The sequence below is a fragment of the Lasioglossum baleicum genome, chromosome 13 (genome assembly GCF_051020765.1).
Source record: "Lasioglossum baleicum chromosome 13, iyLasBale1, whole genome shotgun sequence".
Lineage (NCBI taxonomy): Eukaryota > Metazoa > Arthropoda > Insecta > Hymenoptera > Halictidae > Lasioglossum > Lasioglossum baleicum.
Window position 1 is genome coordinate 7,361,998 of NC_134941.1, and position 26,395 is coordinate 7,388,392.

General features: G+C 38.4%; 1 protein-coding gene across 4 annotated transcripts in view; it reads left to right on the plus strand.

Annotated features, from left to right (window-relative positions):
- The first annotated feature begins 247 nt into the window (after nt 1-247).
- Nucleotides 248-26,395, plus strand: part of LOC143215314 (tubulin monoglutamylase TTLL4) — a 38,613-nt gene continuing 12,465 nt past the window's right edge. The window contains exon 1 of one of the 4 annotated variants that reach the window (XM_076437360.1): nt 248-338. The gene's annotated coding sequence lies outside the window, so the exon portion shown is untranslated. Of the gene's footprint in view, nt 339-15,188; nt 17,131-17,194; nt 19,958-19,987; nt 20,139-26,395 lie in introns of those variants that run through there. The other 3 variants (XM_076437363.1, XM_076437361.1, XM_076437364.1) reach the window with 3 other exon arrangements.

Consider the following 26,395-nt stretch of genomic DNA (forward strand, 5'->3'; position numbering starts at 1 on the left):
ACTGTAGCACCATGGTAATGGCAATGTCGAAGAAATATAGCGTTGTGAAAGGAACGCATTTATATTTTGTGTTATTTAAAGTCTACTATTTTTTTAAAATAGTTTACTACTTATTGTGCAGCAATTTCTTCTTCATATCACCTAGTAAAACAATCATTCTCAATAAAATCCGATTTGTGTAAATCTTTTCAGGCATCTCGAAGTGATTCTCTACAATTATTTTGTTTATTATAATTTTACAGAAATTGATGCGAAGGATTGGAAGTAAGGAAAGCAGCAGGTGGTCTGGATGCAAGGATAATTGAACAAATTCGAAAACAAAGAGAAACAGAATAAAGGTAAGGAAAGATATTTCACTATGCTATAATTGGGATAAAAATATTTACTGAACAATTTCAATATTGTTCTAAGAAAGCATTTAGCAAACCTGTTCGACAACCAACGATTTCAAGGGAAACCTCTTCCGATCAGGTGCGAGCTCGCGTGTACAGCGAAATGTTAATTACCCGGATACCGTTTAATGGGGTGATCGATTAAAGAACGGTTTGATTATCGAAACATCGATTAACGGAACAATCAAGTGTACGAACAGTGTACTGCTAAAATTGCTTACCTTTTATTCAAACACTTCTGTTTTCGTTTAACGCTGATACTTACAAAATACGAGCAATATTTCATCGATATTACACTCTAACGCCAATGACATTTTTCGTTATTCAGTTGTAAAATATTTTTGCACAACAAAACACGTTTGTCGTCAAAAAATTTTTTCTCGTGACTGAATCCATCGGAGGTTTGATGGGGACTCTTGTGACTCTAGCAAAATTGAAATAACAAAAACTTCACTAACAAGGGAAGGACCCCAAGTATTAGACTTCGATTTTGATAACCTTTTGTGAGACGATGTTATATGGATCCCTAATGATGTCTGCAAAATAGTAGATGTAGTTTAGTCAGCTCAATAGTTTTAAAGATGTAAAGAATGGAACTTCGAAAACTTGAGCTGCATATCATGGTATATCAACAAAGTATGTTAATTGTTTATATCTTTAAAATTATTGAGTAACTACGCCTAATATTTTGCAGACATCATTAGGGACCCATATACCATCGTCTCACAAAAAATTATCAAAACCCTTGTAAGCTTGATAGACCTGCTGGGATGAAAAGGCTAGAAAACTTCCCTGCATTCAATTTTTGTTATATTATATTACAAGACAACGGGAAATATAGAATTTCCTTAACTTCTTTCGAATATTTGCACCTCGTAGCACTGAACTATGTACTCTAAGTGTTCTATGATATTTTTAAACATTTTTAAGCTGTAGCGTGTTACTTTGTCGTCCGAGAAAACACAGGGTAGACTTATAGGGTTTCTTTGATAGTAAATGAATATGTTCTGAAGGTATAGTCGCAGCACACATGGATATTGAATTTTCACCGGGGAGATCAGAGGCGGAATCGAAATCGAAGGATCGTGCGTGCTTCTTTATTGCGCGCTTCCTTCGTTTTCATCAATCGGATGTTGTAAATCATACCGAAATTACGGTGAAACCGCGACACGAAATGGACCGTGGCAGCACGCCGGTGCTCGCCAAGTATTTGGCATTCTCGTAACGATCAATAAATATTCTGGGGGCCTTCCTTTTGGGCGACTTCACGGGAACGCTTCCACCTTCTTTATCGGTGCCCATTATTTTCGGTAGCGAGAACGCCCGATTGAGATAACAGACGTGGTCAGATTCTTGCGCCGACTAAATTAAGTCTTTGCGGCCTCAGAGAGAAGTGATACGGTAATGGGATCTTTTTTTAATGATTACAAGGACCCCGAGGATCGTTAACCCCTTTACTGCAAGCGCCGTGTACCTACACATACACGCGACCTGGAAAATCACGAATGCGAATTACAGTCTTTTCGAAAACGACTCTGATGCCTACATTTTGTTAACAACCACCGACTGGAAAGAGGTTCAATGTCGCGCTTACAAGTTGCTCATAACGGGCACGCTCAATTTGTTAATTTTTTCCACACGTTCATGGAAATTGCTTCGCTCACGAGGACACATTGTGCGCACTTAGAGTGTACTCATTTTATCGCTCCCTTATTAATCCATGAATAACCAGGTTCTTTCTTGCCCAGTCTTCATGCAAATGGTGACGTGTAGTAGCTTTATACAGAGTGGCATTTCCGGGTTGGGAAGTATCAGAATAGAAGATGGAAGAAATTTACAGTGTTTAATAACTTTAACGACTGCAGAACGACAATTACAAAGGAACTAATTTGGTCGTTCAATTTTTCAATCAAGTGTGCCATTAATTATCAGACTGACTGAAGAAAAGACCTTTCCTCGGAATAATGCTATCTTGCCGTATTTTGACGAGCCAGACTCGTGATGAAGGTTTTTAACAAAGTCTGACAAATATGAATGTTACGCGTTTCATTTTAGATGAAATAAAATTTCATTCGTTTACGATCAATATTTAAGCATTAAAATAAATGTAGCCATACAAAAACTATATATTTTCTTTTCTTTTCTACGACATTTTTGTGCACGGAGAAGTTTTAATCGCTGTAACTATAAAGCAAATGGTACGGCAAGGGGTTAACCCTTAGTACTCGAGTGGTGACTCTGACAAGGGAAGGACCCCAAGTGTCCGACCTCGATTTTGATAATCTTTTGTGAGACGATGGTATATGGATCCCTGTGTCGTTGCTCAATAGTTTTAAAGATATAAACAATTGAACTTCGAAAACTTGAGCTGCAAATCATGGTATACCAAGAAGGTATGAAAGTTCAATTGTTTATATCTTTAAAACTATTGAGTAACTACACCTAATATTTTGCAGACATCATTAGGGATCCATATACCATCGTCTAACAAAAAATGATCAAAATCCCTTCCCTTGTGAGTCGTCACTAAAAATTGCTGTACCGTTATCCAAATTTTGTTTACATTATTAAATATGTCGGTATCTAATCAATTACTAAACATTTCAGTATTGTATGAGTTATTATATCAATTGCATACCCATGAAATTGAAAATATCATAGAGAATGGAAATATTCTAGGTCGAACAAATGTTTAATTTTCGAGTTAACCCTAAACCTACCGAGCTCTAAAAGTAGCCGATACATGATGCCTTATAGAAATAACAAGATTAAATTTATTTAATCTTATATATATATATATATATAAAAATATCAATTATTGCAATTACAAAGATGCTTTTGTGGTAAATGATTATAGTATGTATAGTGGTATAGATAAAATTAAAGTATTTGTTAATTTTTTAAAAATGTAAAGCATCTTTATAATTTCAATAATTGTGAAATAAAAAATCTGGAGCCGGTTATGTGACCGGTGGTGTTAGATTTAATGTTAAAATAACTGCAAGTACAAACGGTTAAATGGATGCCAAATCGAGAACGTCAATTTTTCCGGCAAATGTCACGAAATTTATCGATTTCGAGCTCTGTGCGGTAGTCAAAGTGTTAGGGCTGACAACTGGCCGATCAAGGCGGGCGTTAAGCAATTCGAGAACCGCTGTCGGATCTATAGAGAGTAGCGGCACAAGGACAGCACACGAGCAGCACACGAGCAGCACACTTCCTTCAGAGCACACGCACCTTTTCGATCCCCGATTGTCGATGGGCCCCGCATCCATGCTCCGATCCTCTCTCTCCTTCTCTCTCCCGCTCTATGTCAGAAAAAGGTATGTCTCCCTTTTCGGTGAAGGCGAAACGGGCCCCCGAGAGAACAGTGGCCCGATTCAGGGTGGGTATAGGACACACTTGCGGGGCTTTTTCGTGGCCCTTCGCCGCGGGGTGGACTGCAAGAGGAAAGGACAGACCCTTCGGGCCTCTTCCCAACACGGGAAGACTCCGTTCGTCGAGTTCCCACGGGGAAACGCACCACCTGTGCGACGGAATGAGGCCGTACAACCCCGTCTGTGTGCGTGTGTGTATGTTCACGAAGAAAGAACCGAGAGGAGGACGTGTCATGATTTTCGACCCTAATTTCGGAGATCGGGGATACACGCGCACCCGGCGCACAAACCGCCCTCTCCTGACCCCCGTGCACACGGGGTGTTAAATATGATTTGGTGGATCAGGACCACCGATAGATCCTCTTCGACCGGGATCTAATTTTACGGACAACCTGTCACAGCCAGACTACACGTGATTGAGACAATCAGTGGTGCAGCGGGGGGTGGTCCCCTTTTTCACGTGATGGTTTCTTGACTACGCCTCGAATTTTGGGGCTCGAGCAATTTTGGTATTTCGGCTGTTTTCATGGATTTGATTGACTTTAAGGGTGATTTGCTTAGGTGTCAGGCCTCGTTGGGGGAAGATGGGGATGAATGGTCGTCCATTGTGAGCGGAGAATATTTTAACCCCTTATTATTCGACTACGGTTCTTTATGCAAAATAAAAATTGTAAGATACTTGACTGTCCTCACATTTTGGGGCTAGAGCAATTTAGGTATTTTGATGGATTTAATTGACATTAACGCAGAAGTGGTTGCTTAGGTGTTAGGCCTCGTTGGGGGAAGATGGGTAGAATGGTTGTGCATTGCAGAGTTGGGCAAAAATTTAATCAACGATTCACGACTAAATTTCTACTTCAATCGGTAATCGCAATTGACAATTAATCTCCTAGTTTACTCGTTAAAATTGCGGTTAACGATTAAATACTTATTAATCGTTAATCGGGTGATTGATTAATGATTAACTGTTGAGATTGCGAAATGAAATACGGAATCAAAACTGTATGAATACTGAAAAAAATTTACACTAAGTTTAGGTGTATTGTCATTTGGTCTATATACATATAATACAAACTCTGTTTACGTGCTTTTATGTTTCTTTTTTCGATGATTTCTTGTTTTAATCAACGATTGACAATTAACCTCATTAATCGATTGAATCAACCGTCGATTTTTCGATGATTTCTTTTTTTAATCAACAATTGACGATTAACTTCATCAATCGATTGGATCAATCGTCGATTTTTCGATGATTTCTTTATTTAATCGACGATTGACTTCATTAATCGATTGATCCAATCGTCGATTTTTCGATAATTTCTTCTTTTAATCAACGATTGACGATTAACTTTTCGATGATTTTTAATCGTACACATTAATCAATCGATCAGAATTAGAATTTTAATCGATTAATGCCCAACTCTGGTGCATTGTGGTTGGAGGAGAATGTTTTGTAATTAATTGAAAATTAAATGGAAATAATGCAACTGGAGTTTTAAATTTTGTAAATATTCTTTTGTATACGATGTAATAATTTTTATTACAAATGCATAAAATCCGCAACTTATTAGGGTTCATATTAATGCTTCCACCGCGGAAAGTAAAATGTTCCAATCGTCATAATTTCACCGACGAAGAAAACAAATGCTTCCCATTAACCTGACGAGGGACGAGAGTGGGGGAGCCATGAAATTAATTTCACGTGTATGAATTCGTATTATTTTAATTTACGTTTGGTCGTCGCGCAACAAGCGGATACACTTTTAATGGGAAACTAAGGGTATAATTAAGAGCGGGGACGTTAATGGCGGAGAGGGGTGGAAGGGGGGCAAGAAAGTAGAAGCCGACGTCTTCTTTACAACAAAAAATATGGCACCGCGTGTTCGAGAGAAAAGAGAAATATATATCGTTTGGTGTAGAGATCGTGTATCGCCCGCGGCTGAAACGGCCCTCGTTGTTAATTAGTCCCCTCATCGTTTAAGCCCACGAATCGCTCTTGAAAAAACGTCGAACACGAATATTCTGGAACGAAAATGGTCTCTCTATGAGCGCCTGCTTGAAATGGCTCTTAAAAACACCGAAGGACAACTTGTTTTCCGTGTAATCCGGATGCCCTTCGTTGCACCCAGGCCTCGCAAGAAATATTATATCGTGGGCCTCTTATGCGACTAATTTCCAATGAATTAATCTCGCATGATTTAAGAGCGCGGCCGCGTCGAATTCGCGCGTGATCGCCAACCATTTATATGTCCCGTTCATTTATTTCAACGCTAGGAGATCCCATTAATATCAACCCCGTAATAAAACTAATTTGTCAATTTACGTTTAGCTGCGCATGCAACATTTCAACGCGCTCGGTGTCTCGGTTTATTCTCCGGTTTTCATGGCTGTTTATTTATTAATTTTATTTTATCCCTTTCTGAATTTATGATGATACACGTTCGTGCTAAGTTCCAACGGTGTATTGTTGAATGTTGAACTTGTTTCTTTTACGAGTCATTTTTATTACATGAAACTCAAAAGTGTACTTCGCCATTCAATTCATTTATTCTCAGAAATTCATGAAATTTGTTATGTGTCCTTCTGGAATGTAGCTGTTCGTTAAAACACACTGTATAATAATTAGACTGCGGATCTTTACGCGAAATAAATAAATGTTTGCATCGACAGCAAGACGTAGGAGCCAAATAAAAGTTTAATTATCTTGTTAAGGTGAATCTAAAACAGTGGTGGCCTTAAATCTTTTTAATGCCTCCACTGTTGAAAATTGTACGTATTCATTTTTGTTATAAATGCATAAAATCCGTAATAATATAATTACAATTTGTGTTAATCCGTGATACAAAACACATCGAAGTCAAATTTAACATTTGTTTGTTAAAAAAAATTGGAAATCGACAAAATTGAAGAAAGTTGAAATATCCCTCAAATTAATAATAGTTCGACATACATGTGTTACCACTTTTTGATAGAGAATTTTATAGAAAAAAATATCTCCGAAACTCTTTCACCTACAAAAAAAACTGTTGTTGTCATATTGTAGTCCTTTTTATACCGAAAAAATTTAATTAACAAAGTTTTTTTCATATCTTCAGCGGAGATAACGATGTGCTAATATGTACTGGACCACATACACCGATCATTCCTAATGATAAAATTATATGTTTGCAACTTCGAGCAGCAGACGTGTCTTCCGAAAAGGTCTTCCCTAGTAATGAAATTATAAGTTTGCAACAAACTAGACGCACGATCCCGCCATCGTGAAACGTCGACGTTGATCCGCGAAGGGTTAATAACAAATAATTAAGCGGCGTGAGGCGTCGGTTTGCCGAAAAAGTGACCGTTGCGAGAGAACAGAGAGCCGACGAGCGAGACAGAGAGTTAAAAATAAAGTTCAAACACGTATCCCGGTAGGGGACCGTTGTTCGAGTAACCTTTCAAGTCAACATCGACGTTAATTCGAGTCGGTGTACGCGAAGCAGGTGGCTCCGAGGTGGAACCAGGCCGAGGAACGATGAGACACGATTACCGTGAAATAACGGTATGTACAGTAATGGCGAAAAATGCGAACCGCGAAAATTGCACCCCTCCGCGACCTCGGGTCTCCATTGCTTTACCGTAACCGTACATTTTTCTTCTTTCTTTTACTCTCCGCTGCCACGGAACACGCAGCAACAGCATCAACCAGCAGCAACGAACAGCATCAAGCATCAGCCACCTTCGTGAATCGTAACCGTCACCCTACCCGCGGCCTCTGATCCTGACAGCAGGTGTAATACGTACTTTGGCCCATGGCGTGGCTCGATAATTCAGCCAAGCTAAACAGATCACACGCGGTCATTTTTCTTTTCTTTTTTTATCAAACGATTGAACCTCGCGTGATCCTCTCCGCTCACTATATTCCCTTCCATCGGCATTAAATTCCCGAAGAAACGCGTTTCTTTCACGTAAAAGAAATTTTGTTCCTGTAACTTTTTTTCCCCTCGCTTTTTCGACCGCATCAATTTGCCGGCGGCCATCTCGTGTAGGATCACACTTTAGGCCCGCTCCCGTTTTCGCGATTCGATGCCGACAATGAATCTCCGCCAAGACACCCGCGGAGACGCGTCGATATTCATTATTCGTGACGAATTCATAATTGCCGCGTGATTGCCTGTTCGGCCCGTAATTGACGCCCGACCGTGTAGACATCTTTTACATAGTTCCCTTTTTATGTAATCGTTCCGGGGATCCGATCGACCGCGACTGGTGTGCGGCGAGCTGTGTTCGCGTAAGCGCGCCGCCACGCATGTTGACCAATCGTCAAAAATAGAAAAATCAATGTCTACTCGCACCCAGGAACCCCACAAGAGTGTTCTTCAGTCTCTGCTTCAAGGATAAGGAGCGTTATCAATATCATCAATAAGTTCGGTGCCCTTACATATATTCAATTGTGATTGCAATTCAAATTATAATTTTCTCCCGCCGCTTTGGTGTTTTAAAGCATCAACAGCATCTAATTGGTACAGAGCCTCGAAAAACAATACTTTGCAGCATAGCGTTTAAGAAACTACACAGTCTCGACACTGTATTCTTTTTGCATTTGAGTCAAAGAAAAATGCTGCTGAGGCTACGAAAATGATTTGTCCCCGCGTTAGGTGAAAATGCTGTAACCTATAGAACGTGCAGGAAGTGGTTCCAAAGGATTCCTAGTGGAAATTTTGATCTCAGAAGGGAAAGACCCCAAGTGTCCGACTTCGATTTTGATAATCTTTTGTGAGGCAATAGTGTATGGATCCCTAATGATGTCTGCAAAATATTAGGCGTAGCTACTTAATAGTTTTAAAGATATAAACAATTGAACTTTCACGCAACCTGTGCTTACACGGCTAATGGAACTTCAAAAACTTGAAAGTTTAATTGTTTATATCTTTAAAACTATTGAGTAACTACACCTAATATTTTTCAGATATCATTAGGCATCCATATACCATCGTTTCACAGGAAATTATCAAAATCAAAGTCGGACACTTGGGGTCCTTCCCTTGTCAGCGATGGGGAGAACGCAGTGGAATGCCGAAAAAATTGCAGGGCGAGGAATTAGAGCAATTATTGAATGAAAATCCTTGTTAAACACAACGGAAACTTGCTGAGACACTAGGTGTAACAAAACAAGGAAATTCCGTTTGAGTATTACTTTTTTTTATAAATAAAGATCAAAAGTATGCTCACAAGACACCGAACTTATTTGTACAGCTAATAAATTTACTTTTCAACGGATTAATACACGGAAGACCGTAAAAGTTCATAGTAAGCAAGGACATCTCGAGAATTTTTCAATGACACCTATTGATGAGCTCGATTATGTTAACTCAATTTGCAAGGATAACGGTTCCGCGGTGGACACGGGATAAATAATTGCGTATGGCACTTAAGCTTCATTTATCCTTAAGAGATGCAAATTTTATTCGCGATTTATACGACTATGTTCATAAACGTAACTTTAACGGCCATCGGCTCGGCTGCGAGATTATGCATCGTAAATGTTCAAAATTTAAGGGCCTGTTATTAGCGTTAATTCGATTGCTATTTTTTGGTATTAACATAAATATAGAGGTAGTCCTCGGAGTCGTCCAAACTTACGGAAAAGGTCAGTCTCAGGGGGTGGTAACTGTACATTTCGAAAATGAAGGACGGTATTTGCGTGTATTCTTTTTTGCAGGAAGATGTTGTAAGTCGCACAGGGCCTTGGAGAAAGGGGTATCAAAGGGTTTATATATTTATACTCACCACCTAATCACTACCAGAAAATAAATCGCGGGGGGTTACATCTAGCGACACCAAATTACTCTCTGTTTAGCGCCGTAGAAGGGAAGGTAGAGTGGGGGGACCTAATCTGGAATTTCGGTATTTTAAGGTGAAATAAAAATTTCTTTAAGCAATGGACTTTAATCGATCAAATATTTTCCATTTTGTTCGATGACCTTTTGCCATCCTTCTGGTAGCTTAATAAAGTTATTGGCCATTTTCATAAAGCTGCGATTGCTACTTATTGAATAATAAAATTGGGTTTTTCATTTCACCTTAACCGCACCACCCTTGCCGTACCATTTTCTTTGTAATTACAGCGATTAAAACGTCAAGAACGAAACGAAACGAAAAGAAAACTTACATTTTTTATATGGCCACATTTATTTTAATGCTTAAATATTGATTACAAACGAATCAAATTTTATTTCATCTAAAATAAAACACATTCATATTTCTTAAAATTGGTTAAAATCTTCATGACGGGTCTGACTCGTTAAAATACGGCAAGGGGTTAAAATACCAAAATTACTTTCTTGCCAGCCTAATAGAACGACACCATGAGGAATAGCTAACAGCCTGCTTAGGCAATACTAAACATCCTTCCTATTCGAGATCAGTCGTCCAACAAAGAAACGCTCGGAAAGTAATTACTTGGCCTGGGCGTTCCGAAATGTTCGAATAACGATCACAGTTTCGTTTCAACGTGCCGGTAAAGGTGTTAAGCGCGCGCCACCATGAATCAAGTGGACCGTCCCGTGGAATCTTTCGTTCCCTCAGTTTTTCTACCTCGACGCTCCTGGTGTTTTTTCTCCAGCGAGTTCATTACCGCGTTGAATTAATGCTCGGCAAGGATACCGGGCGTTTATGATTTGTTCTCACGATGAATAATCAGGCATTAAGTCGAACGGATTCTCTATCTTCCTACTCGTCAGAGGTCCACGAAGACGACGCCGTTTTAATCGACTTCGGGTTAGTCCAGCGGCCGTGAAAAACGCGAGAGGAACGAAAAAGGTGGGGACCTGCTGCAATTTCGTCACGCCGCTAACGGCTGTTTACTTCCGAGTGGAACCTCTTCACACCTTCCTGCTGCGTCACTTTTGTGTGATTCAAGTCTTGTCTGTTTTATTCGTATGAACGACTGAAGTTATTAATTATCATTATTCATTACTTAGTATTGAAGATTGCATCTCTCACGGCTGATGAAGTCCTGTTCACACTCTACCTTCCCCCAATACGACGCGTTTCGTCGTGCATGTGTCCAAAATAAAAATTTTCTAGCTGCACTGCAACAAGCTGGAGTGAAATGGGAATTTATGTTCGCTGCCAGCATTTGTTTCGTTGCTTACCTCTCTGGTTCGAAAGTTTTATGAAATGCAACGTACCCAATTTTGAATTATTAAAACAGTTTAGCAGAAGAAAGTCACAGATTTTCTCGGAAAATTATGCATTCTACTATGACTTTAAACAACGAAGAGTGCATGCAATTAATTTTACTGTTTTTAAGTGAACTGTCAGATTATGGTTGTCACATATTTGTGACGATGGTAGCGAACAGATTGATAGGCTGAAAATAACAACTCTTCTAATGTTTTTAGTTTTTTCGATTACACCTCATTTTCGTTACAAATTAAATTTGTTATAAATTATTTTGTAGAAGTAAGAAGAATTTATTCAGATTCCCAGCGACTTTTATTACACATGCTCAAGAGAATAGAAATATTCAAACCTTTTTTAATTTTGTGAGATTTTTTAAATTCCATTTTCATTGCCACGTGTTTTATAATGAATAATAGCATCGATACTAAACGAGCGAAGAAATAATTAATCCCTTTACTTGACAGAGTCTAATATATGCAAACCTTTTAATTGTGAGATTTTTAACCCGCGCAAGGTAAGTTCTAATAACACATAAATAGTAAGGTGGGGTCTCCTAGACCCCGACAAATGAATTTCGAAAATAGCCTCGTTTTTAATAAATTTGGGATAAAAAGTAAATAAACAGATTTAATTTTATTCATATAAAAATTCTTTTCGAAAATCTGAAGCTGGTATATCCGAGTATACATATATTCGAGTATATATCCGTATATTAAATTTTCTCATTGATCATTGGTCTTTGATCGTTGTACATGTTTTATAATGAATAATAACATCGATACCAAACGAGCAAAGAAATAATTAACTCCTCTGCTGGGCGGAGGCATAAGGTTAATAACGTTTAATGCTGTTTCCTCGATGGCTCGTGATCAGTTCTTTCTTCTCGGCCGACCGATGAAGGTAATTGAACTGTGCCACTTTAATTGAACTGTCTCATTTGATTAAAAATATAAAAAAAAAATCGAGGAATATGCGAGATCTCTAATTAGCCGAACAGAGTTCTCATTCGGCGAAACAGGTTGACTTCCGCGGGACGCGTCTGTCGTGTCTCGAATTAATTATCGGAAATATTGAGCCGCCCAATTTGGACGTCGTCGAATTCACCTCCATGATGGCTGTACGAACTACGAAAAACTTTCACCTCGCCAGATTGAGTGGTAAAGCCGATTAAAGTTTACGTAAGAACCACGGGCGCACGAACCAATGCTGGGACCTAGTTGCACTGGGACCAATTAATCACCGCCGGGGAAGGCCTTTTTTTTTAAATTGACGTAACACGCGTGCGTACAATCTGCCAGCAGCAATCTGTCGGCGTTACATAAAGCTTAGGGTCCATTACGTTCCAAATACAGAGGAGCCTTGATTACCCGAACTAATCAACTCGCGCGCTGGTCGGAGAAATCCGGATAATCGAGCACCAACATTTTTGCGCGTGGAAAATATCTTTTCTCGCATACTTTTTTACACGATTTTGAAATAACACGATCCAAAAAAGTGTACAGAATATCCTAAAAGAATTTGAACACTAAATTTCACAGTCTCGAGGTATTGTCGACGTTTAAACAGTGATGATTTTGTTCCAACAAATAGCACAATAATCATCCTGCTCTCATTTTAAAGCTTCAGACTTCTACTTTTCTAACCATCATTCATTTTTGCCGAAGACAATTTTGCACGATCTGATTGGTGGAAAACTGAACGCATGTTTTCCTTCGAAAATACCACCACTTCAATCGTCCCTACAAACATTAAAAAATTTTTTCGAGAATGAATCTTCCACAGATTTGAAGATCAAAGTCTCCTCTTTACAACGACACCAAAAAACTTTATGTGCGATTTTTCTTAGTCGTTTTATTAAGGTTTAAATCGAAGGTGTACATGTTTACAGTGACTTTGAACTACCGAACTTAGTCATCATTTTTGTTCCATGAAACAGTGGAAAAAAATCGTACATTGATTTTTAAGGCGTTGTTGGAAATGGGAGGCTTCAATTTTCAAATCTGTGGAAGATTCATTGTCCAAAAAAATTTTTTAATATTTTTACGGAAGTTTAAATCTGTAGCATTCTTTGAGGAAAATGGGCCTTCAGTTTCTCAGCTGCTACGGCATGTAAAAATATTTTAAAGGAAAACAAATAATGGCGTGCTAAAGTAGAATCTTCCATCTTCAAAATGAGTCTGAATTTATTGCTGTACGATTGTTTTTTACAAAAGCATAACAGGTTAAATTATGATAATACAGTTTGGACCATATTGTATGGTACACTTAGGTTGGTGAGTAGCGCGTGTAATCGAGGGGCGTTCCTATCGGATAGTTATCTGACAGGTAGTTATCCAGTGGCCACTACTTCCTGCACTTTCCAAATTAGTCCAGCAAAATCCGTCATTTTGTTAAAATTCTGTCGAGCCATTTACGAATTTTATGATACGCAATGTTCTAAACAGGACTTTTCCAATTTATAAAATACTGTTCAAAGCAGTTCGCAGATGTTTTAAATAATTAATAATAATGAACAATCCCCTTTCATGGCTCCACATTCTTAATAATTCATTTCTGCGCCCAGTAGAAAGCGAGAAACTTAATTTATAAAATATCTTGATAATTATTAAAGTTAGAAAAAGGTTACATGCAAAAAGTGTGTGACTGTTTCCAAGAAATAAAATGACCTAAAATCAGAAGTACAGCGTTGAAACACTTTTTGGAGTCATTATACGTTTTCCACAGGCGAACTCGTTCAACAATTATAAATTAAAGCGACGGCTCCGGGGGACATTCTTACGACGCTTAATTAGGGGTAGTGTAACACTTTGTATTAATTGAGTCGATCCATAATCGCAGGTAAAATCAAAAAGGGAACAGACCGAAGAGCAGCGTTCCATTAATGATAGGTTTGGAAATGGAAACGACAATAAATCTTTAATAAACTTTGTGAAAATTAATTATTGCTGTGAAAACCTTCCTCGCCCGCATTTAGCAAGAAATACGAGTAAATGACACGTCCATACTTAATGACAACTTATCGCAACCCGCTTTCTGTCTGGCTAATTCTCGCGTCTTACTCTTTTGCACGCTGTAAATTGCTTGTACCATATTTTCCTGATCCGTGCATTACACATATGTATAACATTGAAGAACATATCCCTTCCGAATTTACTATTTAATAGGTATGAATTAATACTAATACATAAGAATCGTGGTACCCGCATGTTGCGGTTCCATCGGTGCGATCTTATCTTCAGACGCTTTGCGAAACAACAAAATTCTTTAGCGAATTCTTTGGAAGATCAAACGGACCGACTACAGCTTTTGAAATTTTTTACGAATCCATTCATTGCAAATAATCTAATTTACATGTCTGACGTCTGCGGTTTAATTTGCTTGGATGTGCGTTTATCGAGCGGCTTTCGCCCTTAAAAGAAACTAATTTTCTTCTTGCTTGGATATATTCTTATTGGTAGCTTCGAGCAATTCAATTAGTTTACTCCTTATCGAGCCAATGATTGTGTTTATATGTTGCACTCGAAGAAGCCGAACGACTTGAGATATAATTGCAGAAAATAATAAAAACATATTCTGCAGTTTTAACCATTTTTACATTAATTTGTTTAAAAGCGACAGTAATTTTATTCGTGATTCAAATATGCATTCTTTGAATAATACTCGAACTAGTTCTTGACTTACGGACCACTCTGTCGAGGATTAATGGTTAGAATTAAAGTAATGCCTCGATTAGTGTGCAAACTTTGGGACTGAACCTAATGACTTATTTATGAAACCTTGTCAACATATTCGTGACATTTTCCTGATTAAAACGACCCCAAATTTTCTTACGAACTTTTCCAATGAACTTTTCCTATGAACTTTTTCTATGAACTTTCCCTTGAACTTTCCCAATGAACTTTTGCTATGAAATTTTCATACGAACTTTTCCTGCGAACTATTCCTACGAAATTTTCATACGAACTTTTCCTGCGAACTATTCCTACGAACTATTCCTGCGAACTATTCCTACGAACTATTCCTGCGAACTATTCCTACGAACTTTTCCTACGAACTTTTCCTACGAACTTTTGCTATGAAATTTTCCTACGAACTTTTCCTACGAACTTTTCCAACGAACTTTTCCAACGAACTTTTCCTGCGAACTATTCCTACGAACTATTTCTACGAACTTTTCCTACGAACATTTCCTACGAACTTTTCCTGCGAACTTTTCCAACGAACTTTTCCTGCGAACTTTTCTTATGAAGTTTTCCTATGAAATTTTCATACGAAATTTCTTATGAACTTTTCCTAAGAACTTTTCCTAAGAACTTTTGCTATGAAATTTTCATACGAACTTTCTTATGATCTTTTCTTCCAAACACGACCCTATTCGCATCATATTTACCTATTCAATCCACGATACAGTAGAACCTCGATCATCCGAACCAACGATACAGTGTTCAATCCACGGTTCCAGTTTGTAGAAAAATCTGCAAAAATTCAAGGATGTTCATTAAATATTGATTACCATACTGCGGATTTTATGCATTTATGACAAATATGTGTAAGCCCAATTTAAAGCAGTGAACATATTAAAAAGATTTGTTTCAGCTTAACCAGATAATTAAAAGAAGAAAGAAATTTTTATTTCACTCCTGTGTCTTGCAATCAATGCAAACATATGTTATTTTGCATACAGATCCGCAGTCTATTGATTACGAACGAATCAAACTTCATTTCATCTAAAATGAAACGCGTAACATTCGTATTTGTTAGTCTTTGTTAAAACCTTCATCACGAGTCTGGCTCGTCAAAGTACAGCAAGGGGATAAAGTCAACTGAATATATAAATGTGAATTTAATCAATTTCGCAATAAAAATCAGAATTCTAAGAAAGAAATCAAATAAATTTCCGCTTGAAAGCAAAATCCTTTTATCACTGAATCTCTATCTTCTCGCCGCAGTATCTAATCTTACATCGCGTCACACTTCTCGTAGACCGCAGAATTTTGTTACTTTCTTATTACTGGCGTCTGCTAACACTTCGAACTGGCCTGACCGGCGAAGATAAATGAAGTTTCAGTTGAACGAATCTGGTAACACAGGATCCGATAAAGAGTCGGCCGGAAGCGGAGAATCTGTGCGCAACATCTGTTACGCAAACACGATCACTGTAGGATTAATCGTATCAGCGTCGCGTGAACTCTTGCCGAAATCCCGAGAGGTTCGATCCCGTTTCGCATGGGCCAAGCTTGGCGAGGAAAGACAAGAGAGCAGTGGTAAAGTGAGATAGGATACGAGGAGGGGGTCTCGTGTTCTGTCACAGGAGAGAAAAAGAAAGGTGGTAAGAAGGGGGCTAGGAAGAAGAGGAGGAAGAAGAAGAAGAAGAAGAAGGAATAAGGAAAGGGGGATCGTTGCGTGGCAGGGTGCCGGGCCGAGATGTGGGCAACAATATGGCCCGTGCTGGGTACAATAGCCTCGTATTATGTGCACAACAAGCGGCAATAGGGCCACGTTAAGGTTACATTACAGGCCAGGTTGCCTCTTCTGCCGCATAAAGAGGACTCACAGCTCGCTGCACAATGCGATAGGAAAAAGAGAGGAGAGCAAGAGACGCCTTCTATATGTATATTCCCATATAAAAGCTCGCCGGTGTGCGGCTCCGTACGTGTGCCCCTAAGGAGACGTGCATGCACACCACACAACCAGATCGTGTGCAACGCGTGTTGCTCGGCTGCACGTGGTGGGAGCATGAACGGCTTCCAGGCCTGAGAATCTTCCCACGTTTCTCGTAGCACGAGCCAAGAGTGTACAAGCGAAGAATTTCGGAGGCTACCCATTCTATATCATACCACCGTGATCCTTGCCGGGGGTTCGCGCAACGCAAACAGGGAGAGACTGAAAGAGAAGAGAGAGAGAGAGAAGGGATGGGACAAGAGCGAGACCAAATCATCGACAACTGTTTTCGAACGACCGATCAAGAGGGAGACGAGGAACAGTGCGGAAGCGTTTCGTATACCAACACGTTCCGAATTAGCGTCGACGGACCTCTCTGGCTTCTTACACCTTTCCTCCCGTGATTCCAACCGAACCAGCTACCGAACCATTCGCTCGGCGAAAGCTTCGATCTACCGTGCCACTTTTGCGATAACCATGCTACCGTGCTGCCGCCGTTCTCCTAACACCCGCCGAGATTCACTCCTGTCCAGGTAACGCTTTTCCATTCTTCAAGTAACACTTTCGATGATGTATCCACGTTGGTTTCAACATGGAAGTATCGTATGGGGGTGGGATTGTCTCCACAGATTGAATTATCAATTTTGAGCTGATAAAATCTGTTACGTAAATGTACAATAAACAAAACCCAGTTTTGGTGCATTTACTGTACGTTTATTTTACTGTATAAAAATCATATCTTTATTAGCAGCTTTTTGATAATGCTATCATACAGGGGTCGTCTACTGTGTATTCATTGAACTAGAGCTGGAATTCATTGAACTGGAAAATGCAAATAAATTTTCGATTTTTATTTCATTAGATTACTTGGATTTTACTGTACATACAGAGTGAAATTATCCGAGTTGATTTTATTTAAGACATTGACTGTAGGACTGTTCTAATAGTGGTAAAACAATAGAAATACTGTTATTATATCTTCAACCCATTAGACACACATCACGAGAGAACATAAATTCAGGTAAAAAATTGTTATTTTGCGTGCACATCCGCAATCTGGTTATAAAAATCCTTTATTCGTGACAGGCTTCAACATTTTAAATAAAAGTTGTCTGCATTTGCAAGATGCAGGAGCTACTCTAATGAGTCGACAGTGTTTTCATTATCTTATATTCTACCTATACATTTTTAACATAAGTAAGTAGTCGAATAAATATACTAAAAAAGAGAATCGTGAATGTGTCGAGCAACTGTGTAAAGACAGTAAACGAGGAAAAATTCGAGTCGAATCGAAGGTCCTCCCGGTTCAGGAAAGTATCATTGCCGTTAACGCGATTAACAATGACGCAGCCGGCGCAGTGTCTCGATGATAGCGGAGTTGCAGCGCGGATAACGCTTGTTACGTTCAGCTTAACACGCGCGCGATCGCGTGCACGCGCGCGCTAGCGATCGCGCCTTCGCTCGCTCGCTCGTTCACTCGCTTTTGCTCGCATGCAGCAGCATCACATCCGGCTCGGACGACCAATCAGTGTAATTATCCTACCGGTCTCTACCAGCATATACTCATGCTAATGCCTCGTTTTCGACATCGGGCATATTATACCGACCAATCTCGACAAAATCACGTTTATCCGGATGCGAATGCCCAACATTTTCGACGAAGATTTCTTGATTAAAATTATACCCCGTACGAACAGCATCGGGAGATAAACATGTGGATAATCAAGATTTGAACCTGGCAAAAAGTGCTTTAGCCGTCGTATCACTTCGAGTACTGTTAGGTTGTATCTATAATTATCGAAGGAGCGTGATTTCCGATCCGCGGCAATGGAACTATCGATTGTATCCAAGTATAATCATGAACAGAAATTTTCACCATTATTTTTAGTTTTTATTTTTTGTATTCTACCGAGTAATTATTACGAATTTCATTAAAAGCATCGTCAGCATATTTTTCCATATTTTTATGTTGCAATCTTTTATTTGAATATTCTAATACCGCTATCTTAGATCAATATGTTATAAATGTCAAATTTGAAAATAACGTTCTATCCTATAAAGAATTATAAAAAAGGTATGCACTTATTATTAGAACAGTTAAGTTGTTTCTGTTCTCATAATGAAACCGAAATAATTCCGAATTTGTTAATATTAATAGATTTACAATTTTAGAAATGAACGTAGTACTCTCACACTATCTTTAAACTAATTTCGAGAAAATCATGCTAAAATAATTCCGGGATGAATGCAATTTAATTCAAGGTTATTACTCAGAAGAGTCTGCATAACCATTAGAAACTTGGATTAATCACGAACCACCCACATTTTGAAACGTGTCCAACAATTTCATTCATCCATGCATATAAATAAAATTCTGTAGAAAGATCTTCCGGAATTTGTATAACTGTGGAACTAGAAAATCTACGACTGTCTTCAAAACTCTCTTATCTATCTTTGATATGACTACTGTCTTCACCTTGAAATAACGTCAGACATATTATTAATTCCTCTTAACAAATCGTGTGTGTAATTTCCTAATTCTGTTATATATCAATTATCATTTTTTAAATATTCATTAAGCATTCACTTTCATTTTAGTAATTATTTTCCATGTTGATTTTTCTGCATTTTGCACAAAATTTGCAAAATACTCGAAAATGTGAATATTCATTAAACTCTTTACAGCTCCCTGCAAATTTATAAAATAAAAGAAAATATCTATATCAAACAAATAACCAGTATTTTTATACTATCTTTAAATTTTTCTGCCAGAACAAATATTCTCGTAGTAATAATATTTTATTTATTTAATTTCCAATTAGAAAATCTATTTATACCAAAGGTAGTTGACACGATTGACAGGCGAATTAATCCCCGAGCAACAATATAGTTTCATTTCGAGTCTCGCATGAATGACTAATCCCCGAGTTAATCACGGCTAGCGTATAATAAAATTCCATGGCTAAAATTATATCCACAACTCGACTGCCGAACGAGATGTACATCGATGCGTGCCGCATTAATAATAAATAGATGACACATCAGTATTCGGCTGACGAAATAATTTCAGCGTAACTGAGAAGTCCGGCACAATGCCAAAACGAACGCGAAAATATATTGTGCTGAGTCCGGCACAATTGTATCGAAGACGCCGTGTGTCATAGATAATAGAGAACGAGATAGCGAGTTACACAGTCGTCCTATGTCTCACGATTCATTCACCAGTGTGTATTATAACGTACGATCAGTGTGACATGTGAGTGATCTCCGATAGTACGACGAAATATTTCACATTACTCCGCAACGCGTGTCTTGTGCCGTACTTTGATCATACTGTGTCGCGTGTGCTACGCGTAGAAGGTAACTATGCGTGTTCGTGTAATGTGCATATTTATTCAGCGCGATTAGTTTGCTAATTACTTTCACAGATAGCAAAAGATCTCCCTCGGTTTGCGAGGTGCGAAACAAGTATTATCGACATTCTTCCGTCGTGCGTCAACGCGTATTAACTGTGTAGCAGATTTCGTTATGGCAAAAATGAGTGAGTGTAATTTCGAACAAAAAAACTACAAGAATTTCAGAGTATCAAAGACAGAAATAAATCCTTGTGAAAAAAAATGGGCGAATGTAATCTAGAACAGTGAAAACAGTGGAAGAATTTAAACATTATTTTCTTGCCAATAAATATATTAAGAACGAAAATATATTTCTCTGTCAGTCCAGTTTGTGGCAATTGAAATAGACAATTTTTATTTCGCGTAAATGTCTGCAGTTTTCATAAAAATTGAAAAGACTTGAAAACCTTTGTCATTTTTAATTGTGCATAGCTCGCAGCACCGTTGATCGATGTTTATAAAACATTCTGCACGCACATAACTTGCGTCGATCTAGGCATATTTTAAATTTCGCAAAAAATATTTCCCATCGTCCAATGGGAATTTTTAATTAATTGTTTTTCATAAAGCATCTATCAAACATCTTCGAGAAACGAGAAAAGCTATTCGTTTTTATAGGCCGGATACCTTTGCACACAACTGTGGCGAGACTGATCCGCTGTCCGAAGGTTAATTACCTCGGCAGACTCTTGTTTCGCTGATTGGATAAAACCGACAAAAACCGTGGATTCGTTACACAGCACACATTTCATCGGTGACTGGGCCGACCGCCTTCGGCAATAATTATGACACCGTTTAAACAAACTTAGTATTAGAGACCCGTTACCGGGTGCTGATGGTCGGTTCTAAAATCGACGTCGAAGGGACAATTTCTCCCATGTTGCGCCCCTGAGAATTCCCTAGCGATCGCCGCTTTAAAGAGACATTACGCGGTCCAGGAGCTGTTAACAATCCCGAAGGTTTCTCGGTAACACGCTAGTCTTCTAGCGGCGGATCGTTGCGGACAGCCGTAAAGCCAAGCCAATTGGCAGTTAAGGCGTCCGTGTGTATACCGAAAGGAGCGAATTCTTTAACGAACGCGACACATCGTTGGCCGATCTGCGCCGCGAGATCGCCTTTGCCGGCCACCTTTCCGCGTTTAGAGTTAAAGGCTCGTAAATACTCGGCCGGCCCACTTGGACCCTTGTTTGGCCTACCGGCTACCAAAAGGGCGAAACACCTCGTTAAGCCCCGCAAGCGAAACCTGTCCTGCTGACGACCGGGGATGGGCGGGTCATTAAGATCGTACGCTTAATTCGAAAAATCGGCTGCCGATCTCTGCCCGATCGCCGCAACCTCGGAACCGGTTGCACCGACGATTCATCACGCCGGGGAATCCTTTTCTAACGCGGACGTACCCCCTAGCTGCGGCTGCTATGTATCTACACCGTGTGACAAAATGATAGCTGAAGATTTATACAGTGGGCGTAAAAAGTATTCGTAAGCCCTTTAGAATAGAATAACTTTTTTGTAATTGTACCAAACGACCTGATCTTTTATAATCAATTAGAAGCATTGGGTTACGAAATGATATGCAAGATTTTCTAAAAATTGTAATTTACAAGGTCGCATGCAAAAATAAGAAAAGGTAATTTTTCGACAATTTTTTTATTTGGGCTTTTAAAGAAAATTTTATTTTGTAGATTTATAGTAGTTACACACATGCTGGAAAATTTCATCGAAATCGATTAACATATAGACAAGTTGCAAGCCGTTAAAAATGGTGAAAATCGTAGTTTTAGTTCTGCTTAAAATCCACAGAATCGTACATCTTCCGATGCGTGTCGTTTCTTCCTTCGTCAACCGATTTCGATGAAATTTTCAGTATGTGTATAACCAACATAAATCTGCGAAACATATATTTTAAATTTTTATTATTGGACCAAATAAGAAAGTTTTAGAAAATGCTTTTTTGCTTTTGCATGTAACCTTGTAGATTATAATGTTTGGAAAATCCTTATTGCATATCATTTCGTAAATCAATGCTTCTAATTGATTATGAAAGATCAGGTCGTTTGGTACAATTATAAAAAAGTTATTCTGTTTTAAAGGGCGTACTGATTGTCATTCATTTCCTCGTTGGAACTGAAGTTTGAAAATAATTTTAAAAAATTTAATTTCGATGATACAGTTGGACTTCGATTAACCGGCTTGATCAGGAGACGAATTAACCCTTTGCACTCTGAATTATTTTTCAATTTTATTGCCAACAACTCGCTATTATTTTAAGTGTTTTATTTGAGATTTACTTCAAGATACAGTTCCTTGACTGTTACTTATTTTAAAGAATTTTGTTTGCTAATTATATTAGATATACAGTTCTCAAACTTTATTGTAATTTATATTTGTGAAACTTATATCTGTTTCTAACTAAAAAATAAGAAATTAACACTAGAACTACCTTGCCTTACATACATTGCCTTATAGTATTGACAAAATTGCATTTATTTAGATTTCGTACCAGTTTTGTTTAAAAATGTACTTCAATAGAGAAGTTCACTCGAATAGTTTCTCAGAAAAACATATTTATAATACTAATATTTAAAAGAACAAATCAGGAGCAAGTCATATTGACTCATCCGGTAGTTCTAGTGTTAAATAAATAACGGAAGAAACAAATACATATAAAAAACAGTTCCAAAATGAATTCTTTATTTTTGAAAATTTATTTCCCTTCATAATATAATCATATTTAATCGCATATTTGTTTATACTCGGGATCCAATTGTAGATTTCAATGCAACATTCATTTACTTTATTTGCCACAAATTGAGTACTTCAATGACACGATTGGTGGTTCAACAATTGTGTCATGTTTCGTTACAGAAAGACATCAAGGAAGATGGAGATGCATAATTTTTCTTACATAAATTGCTCTCGTCATTCTACGTGAAAAAGCACTCGGTTAGAATAGCAAAAAACTATTAGTTGTCGAAATACTGCGGATGCATGCTTCGAATTCACACGTTTACTTATTAATACTTTTAAACATATTCCTGAACATACTTTTTCGATGGTTGTCGAATCGAAAAAGTATCCAGATAGACAAAACAACGTCGTGTAAAATCAACAGTTACTTCCGAACAGCATCGGGTTACCTAATTATATATTTAATCGAATAAAGTCGCTGACAAATCTTTCCGGGCACTGCTTTTGTCGGCGACTGCGATCTCAATCGAGACTTCCTGGACTCCACGTCACAAGTTATCAGGCGCTTACATTACTATAATACACGCAAGATGAAGCGTGTTAACGTTATTGAATTATTTAACCTGGGGTAATAACATTCTTCGTATTATTGAATTCATTAAACTATAAACAACCTTCTTTTTGTAATTTCTCTTTATGTTCTTTCTTAGTCGCGCGTCAACATTTCAAAGTAACTATCTCTCAATTAATTTCGTTGGAACGAAACATTTGAATTCTCTCACACTCAACCATATTTTCGTTAAAGGGAAGGAATTCCTGTACTTCAGGCAATTTCTTGAAGTTATACGTTCCATGTGACGTTTGCCCTACCTTCAGCATTCCCCCAAAACAGGAAGCAATTAGTTTGTCGAAACAGAAACGGGGATACATCACAGCGGCCGCTCTTTCAAGTTCCTCGCACACCGCAGACCCCAACCAAATTTGGTGCGCTCAATGTATCAGCAGAAAAATGAATTTAATTGCACTGGCCCTATATGGTTGAGGCGGCTCAATCAACCGCCGCAGCAATAAATGTCCCCGAAATCGTGGACGACAAATCATCCGTGGTATGCTCTGATAGTTCATAAAAAAAAAAACGTTAAATAAACGTTCCGAATTAACACCTTATCTGCCGGAAGCTTATTAACCCTTCAGGAATGCTTGATCATCGATTCCTTTAAAAATAACATTCATTTTCACTTCTTAATTAGAACGCTTTAAGAGCATTGACATATTATTTCCATCACGTGAAAATTATTAGTAGACTGCACATTATAAGTTATAATTAGACTGCGGATTTTCATGCAAAATGAAAACTTTCTACCTGAATAGCAACAAACTGAGTTAAGATAAATATATAATTTCTTTTTTAGAATGTTTAACAGGTTGAACATGATGTAACAGTAGCAATAAATTCGTCTAATGTTTCTGCTGTTTTAGATTACACTTTCTCATTTTTGTCACGAATGCATAAAATCCGCGGTCCAGTTTTATAATAAAAATGTAGTTATAATTTATAACAAGACTGCGGATTTCTATGCAAATTAAAAATGTTCGCGTCGATCGCAAGACTCTGGAGTTGAATAAACATTTCTTTCTTCTTTTTAATTATTCTATCAAGCTGCAACTAATACGTTGATGTCCTTAAATCTTTTTTAAATATGTCCGCTGCTTTAAACAGCATTTACTGATATTTTCCATAAATGCATGAAACCCGCAGTCTAATTATAAGTGAGAAACATAAATTTATATATTTAGATCCATAGAGTCTAAATTAAAAATATGATGTTGTCTGTTTTTTCCAAAAATTGTGAAAAAAGTCTGATTGTTTAACACGTTCGCTACCAGCATTTGTTTCGTTGCTTACCTTCGTTGGTCGAAAGTTTTATTAAACGCAACGCGCCCAATTTTGAATGATCAACAACAGTTTAGCAGAAGAGAGTCACGGATTCTCTGAAAATTATGCATTCTACCATGACTTTAAACAACGAAGAGAGAGTGCATAAAATTAATTTGACTGTTTTTAAGTGAACTGTCAGATTATTATGACAGTCAGACATGATTTATATATACAGTAGCGGACAGAAGATTTTCGGCAATAAATCGGGAAAATCTGCAATTTTTACCATCTTTAAACGTTTGTCGCTCATTGCAACGTCGACCGATTTTGACGAAATTTTCAGAACATGTTTAATCGACACAGATCTACAAAACGTATTTTTTAAATTTTCAATATAGGCTCACATAAAAAAGTTAAAAAGTCAACTGTTGGTATTTTTCCAACAATCCCGATCAATTGCAATTTTTGAAAAAATTTGCTCTAGCTTCCCAAAACAGTTTAAAATCGTATAGTACAATATTAAAAAAGTTATCGTCTTCTTTAGAGCGGTCTTAAACTTTTGTCCGCTACTGTAGATCCAGAGTTTAGACTCTGATCTAGAGATAACAACAATAAAGACAACATCATATTTTAAGTTTAGATTTAAAATATGATGATGTATTTTCCAAAAATTGTGAAAACAGTCTGAGAGTTTAAGTATTGGCAAGTGTGTATGACTGGTCGAGGTTGAGAACCAGGGTGCGGTGGTGTCCCAACGCTTATGAGCAAGGGTGCTAAAGCACCGTCTCGTCACAGGTGCATACTTGAACCCGAGTATTTTGGTCAGCGGAATCGGTTAAAGGGGACGATTCGCGATCAACGCTATTTCAATTGTTCTACATCGGGTAGAATAGAAACTGGTCCAGAGAGCCGACGCCGGCCGATCAGCCTGTTCGCCAACTCGTGATTCAGCCGCCGCCGCCGCCGCCGCCGTCGTGCTCTTCGCTATAGCAGAACGTGTGCAAAGAGAAGAGAAGGCGGGTGTGCGGCGGGTACGGCGGGTGCCAGGAGTGGTGGCGACACGCGCTTGCACGTGCTCCGCGTCGGTGGTATTCCAGTGAATCAACAAGTGTCGCGGGTCTAGTCGTACCGATACACCAGCCAACGACTCACAGCCTGGATTCCAATAAACCGGTCAACCCGAGCCGGCCCGACTCTCGACCGCTCCCCGCCGCGCAAAAACTATTCAAAGAAACCCGTTCCTTATCGAAAATTCGATGTCGATGCGAGTGCCTAGCGTGCTGACAAGCGCGTGGCCTGCTCTCTTGGTCAATGCCTCGGACTCGGACGTTTCTCGACGACGCTCGTGGCATCGCATGACACACATCCAAGACCATCCTCCTTTTTTCTCCAACCCTTCACCGACGAGGATTATCGAAAATGTTTGTCGCGTATCACATGTTCGATTTTTATCCAACACGTTGTTTTTAACCCTTAACAGTCGAGGGGCGACTCAGGTTACCACTAAAAATTACTTTACCATTATTCACAATACTGTTTACATTATATTAATCCTTATACGCTACTCAAGAATAGTTGCATAATAGAGACTAGGATAGTAATTCACCCATGTTTGCTCTACACGTGATATCAACAAATTATCTTCCATTTGTAACGTCAGATTTTAAAGAAATACATCTCGCAAGATAGACATAAAGAGATCAATGATTTTACAGTACGTGAAAATAGTAAATGGGTGAATTTTTACCCTGAGGATCGTATAAGGGTTAAATATGTTGGTAACAAAAAAATATACCAAACTAAAAACAAATGTTAGGGAATAGGAAAGGATGCAAC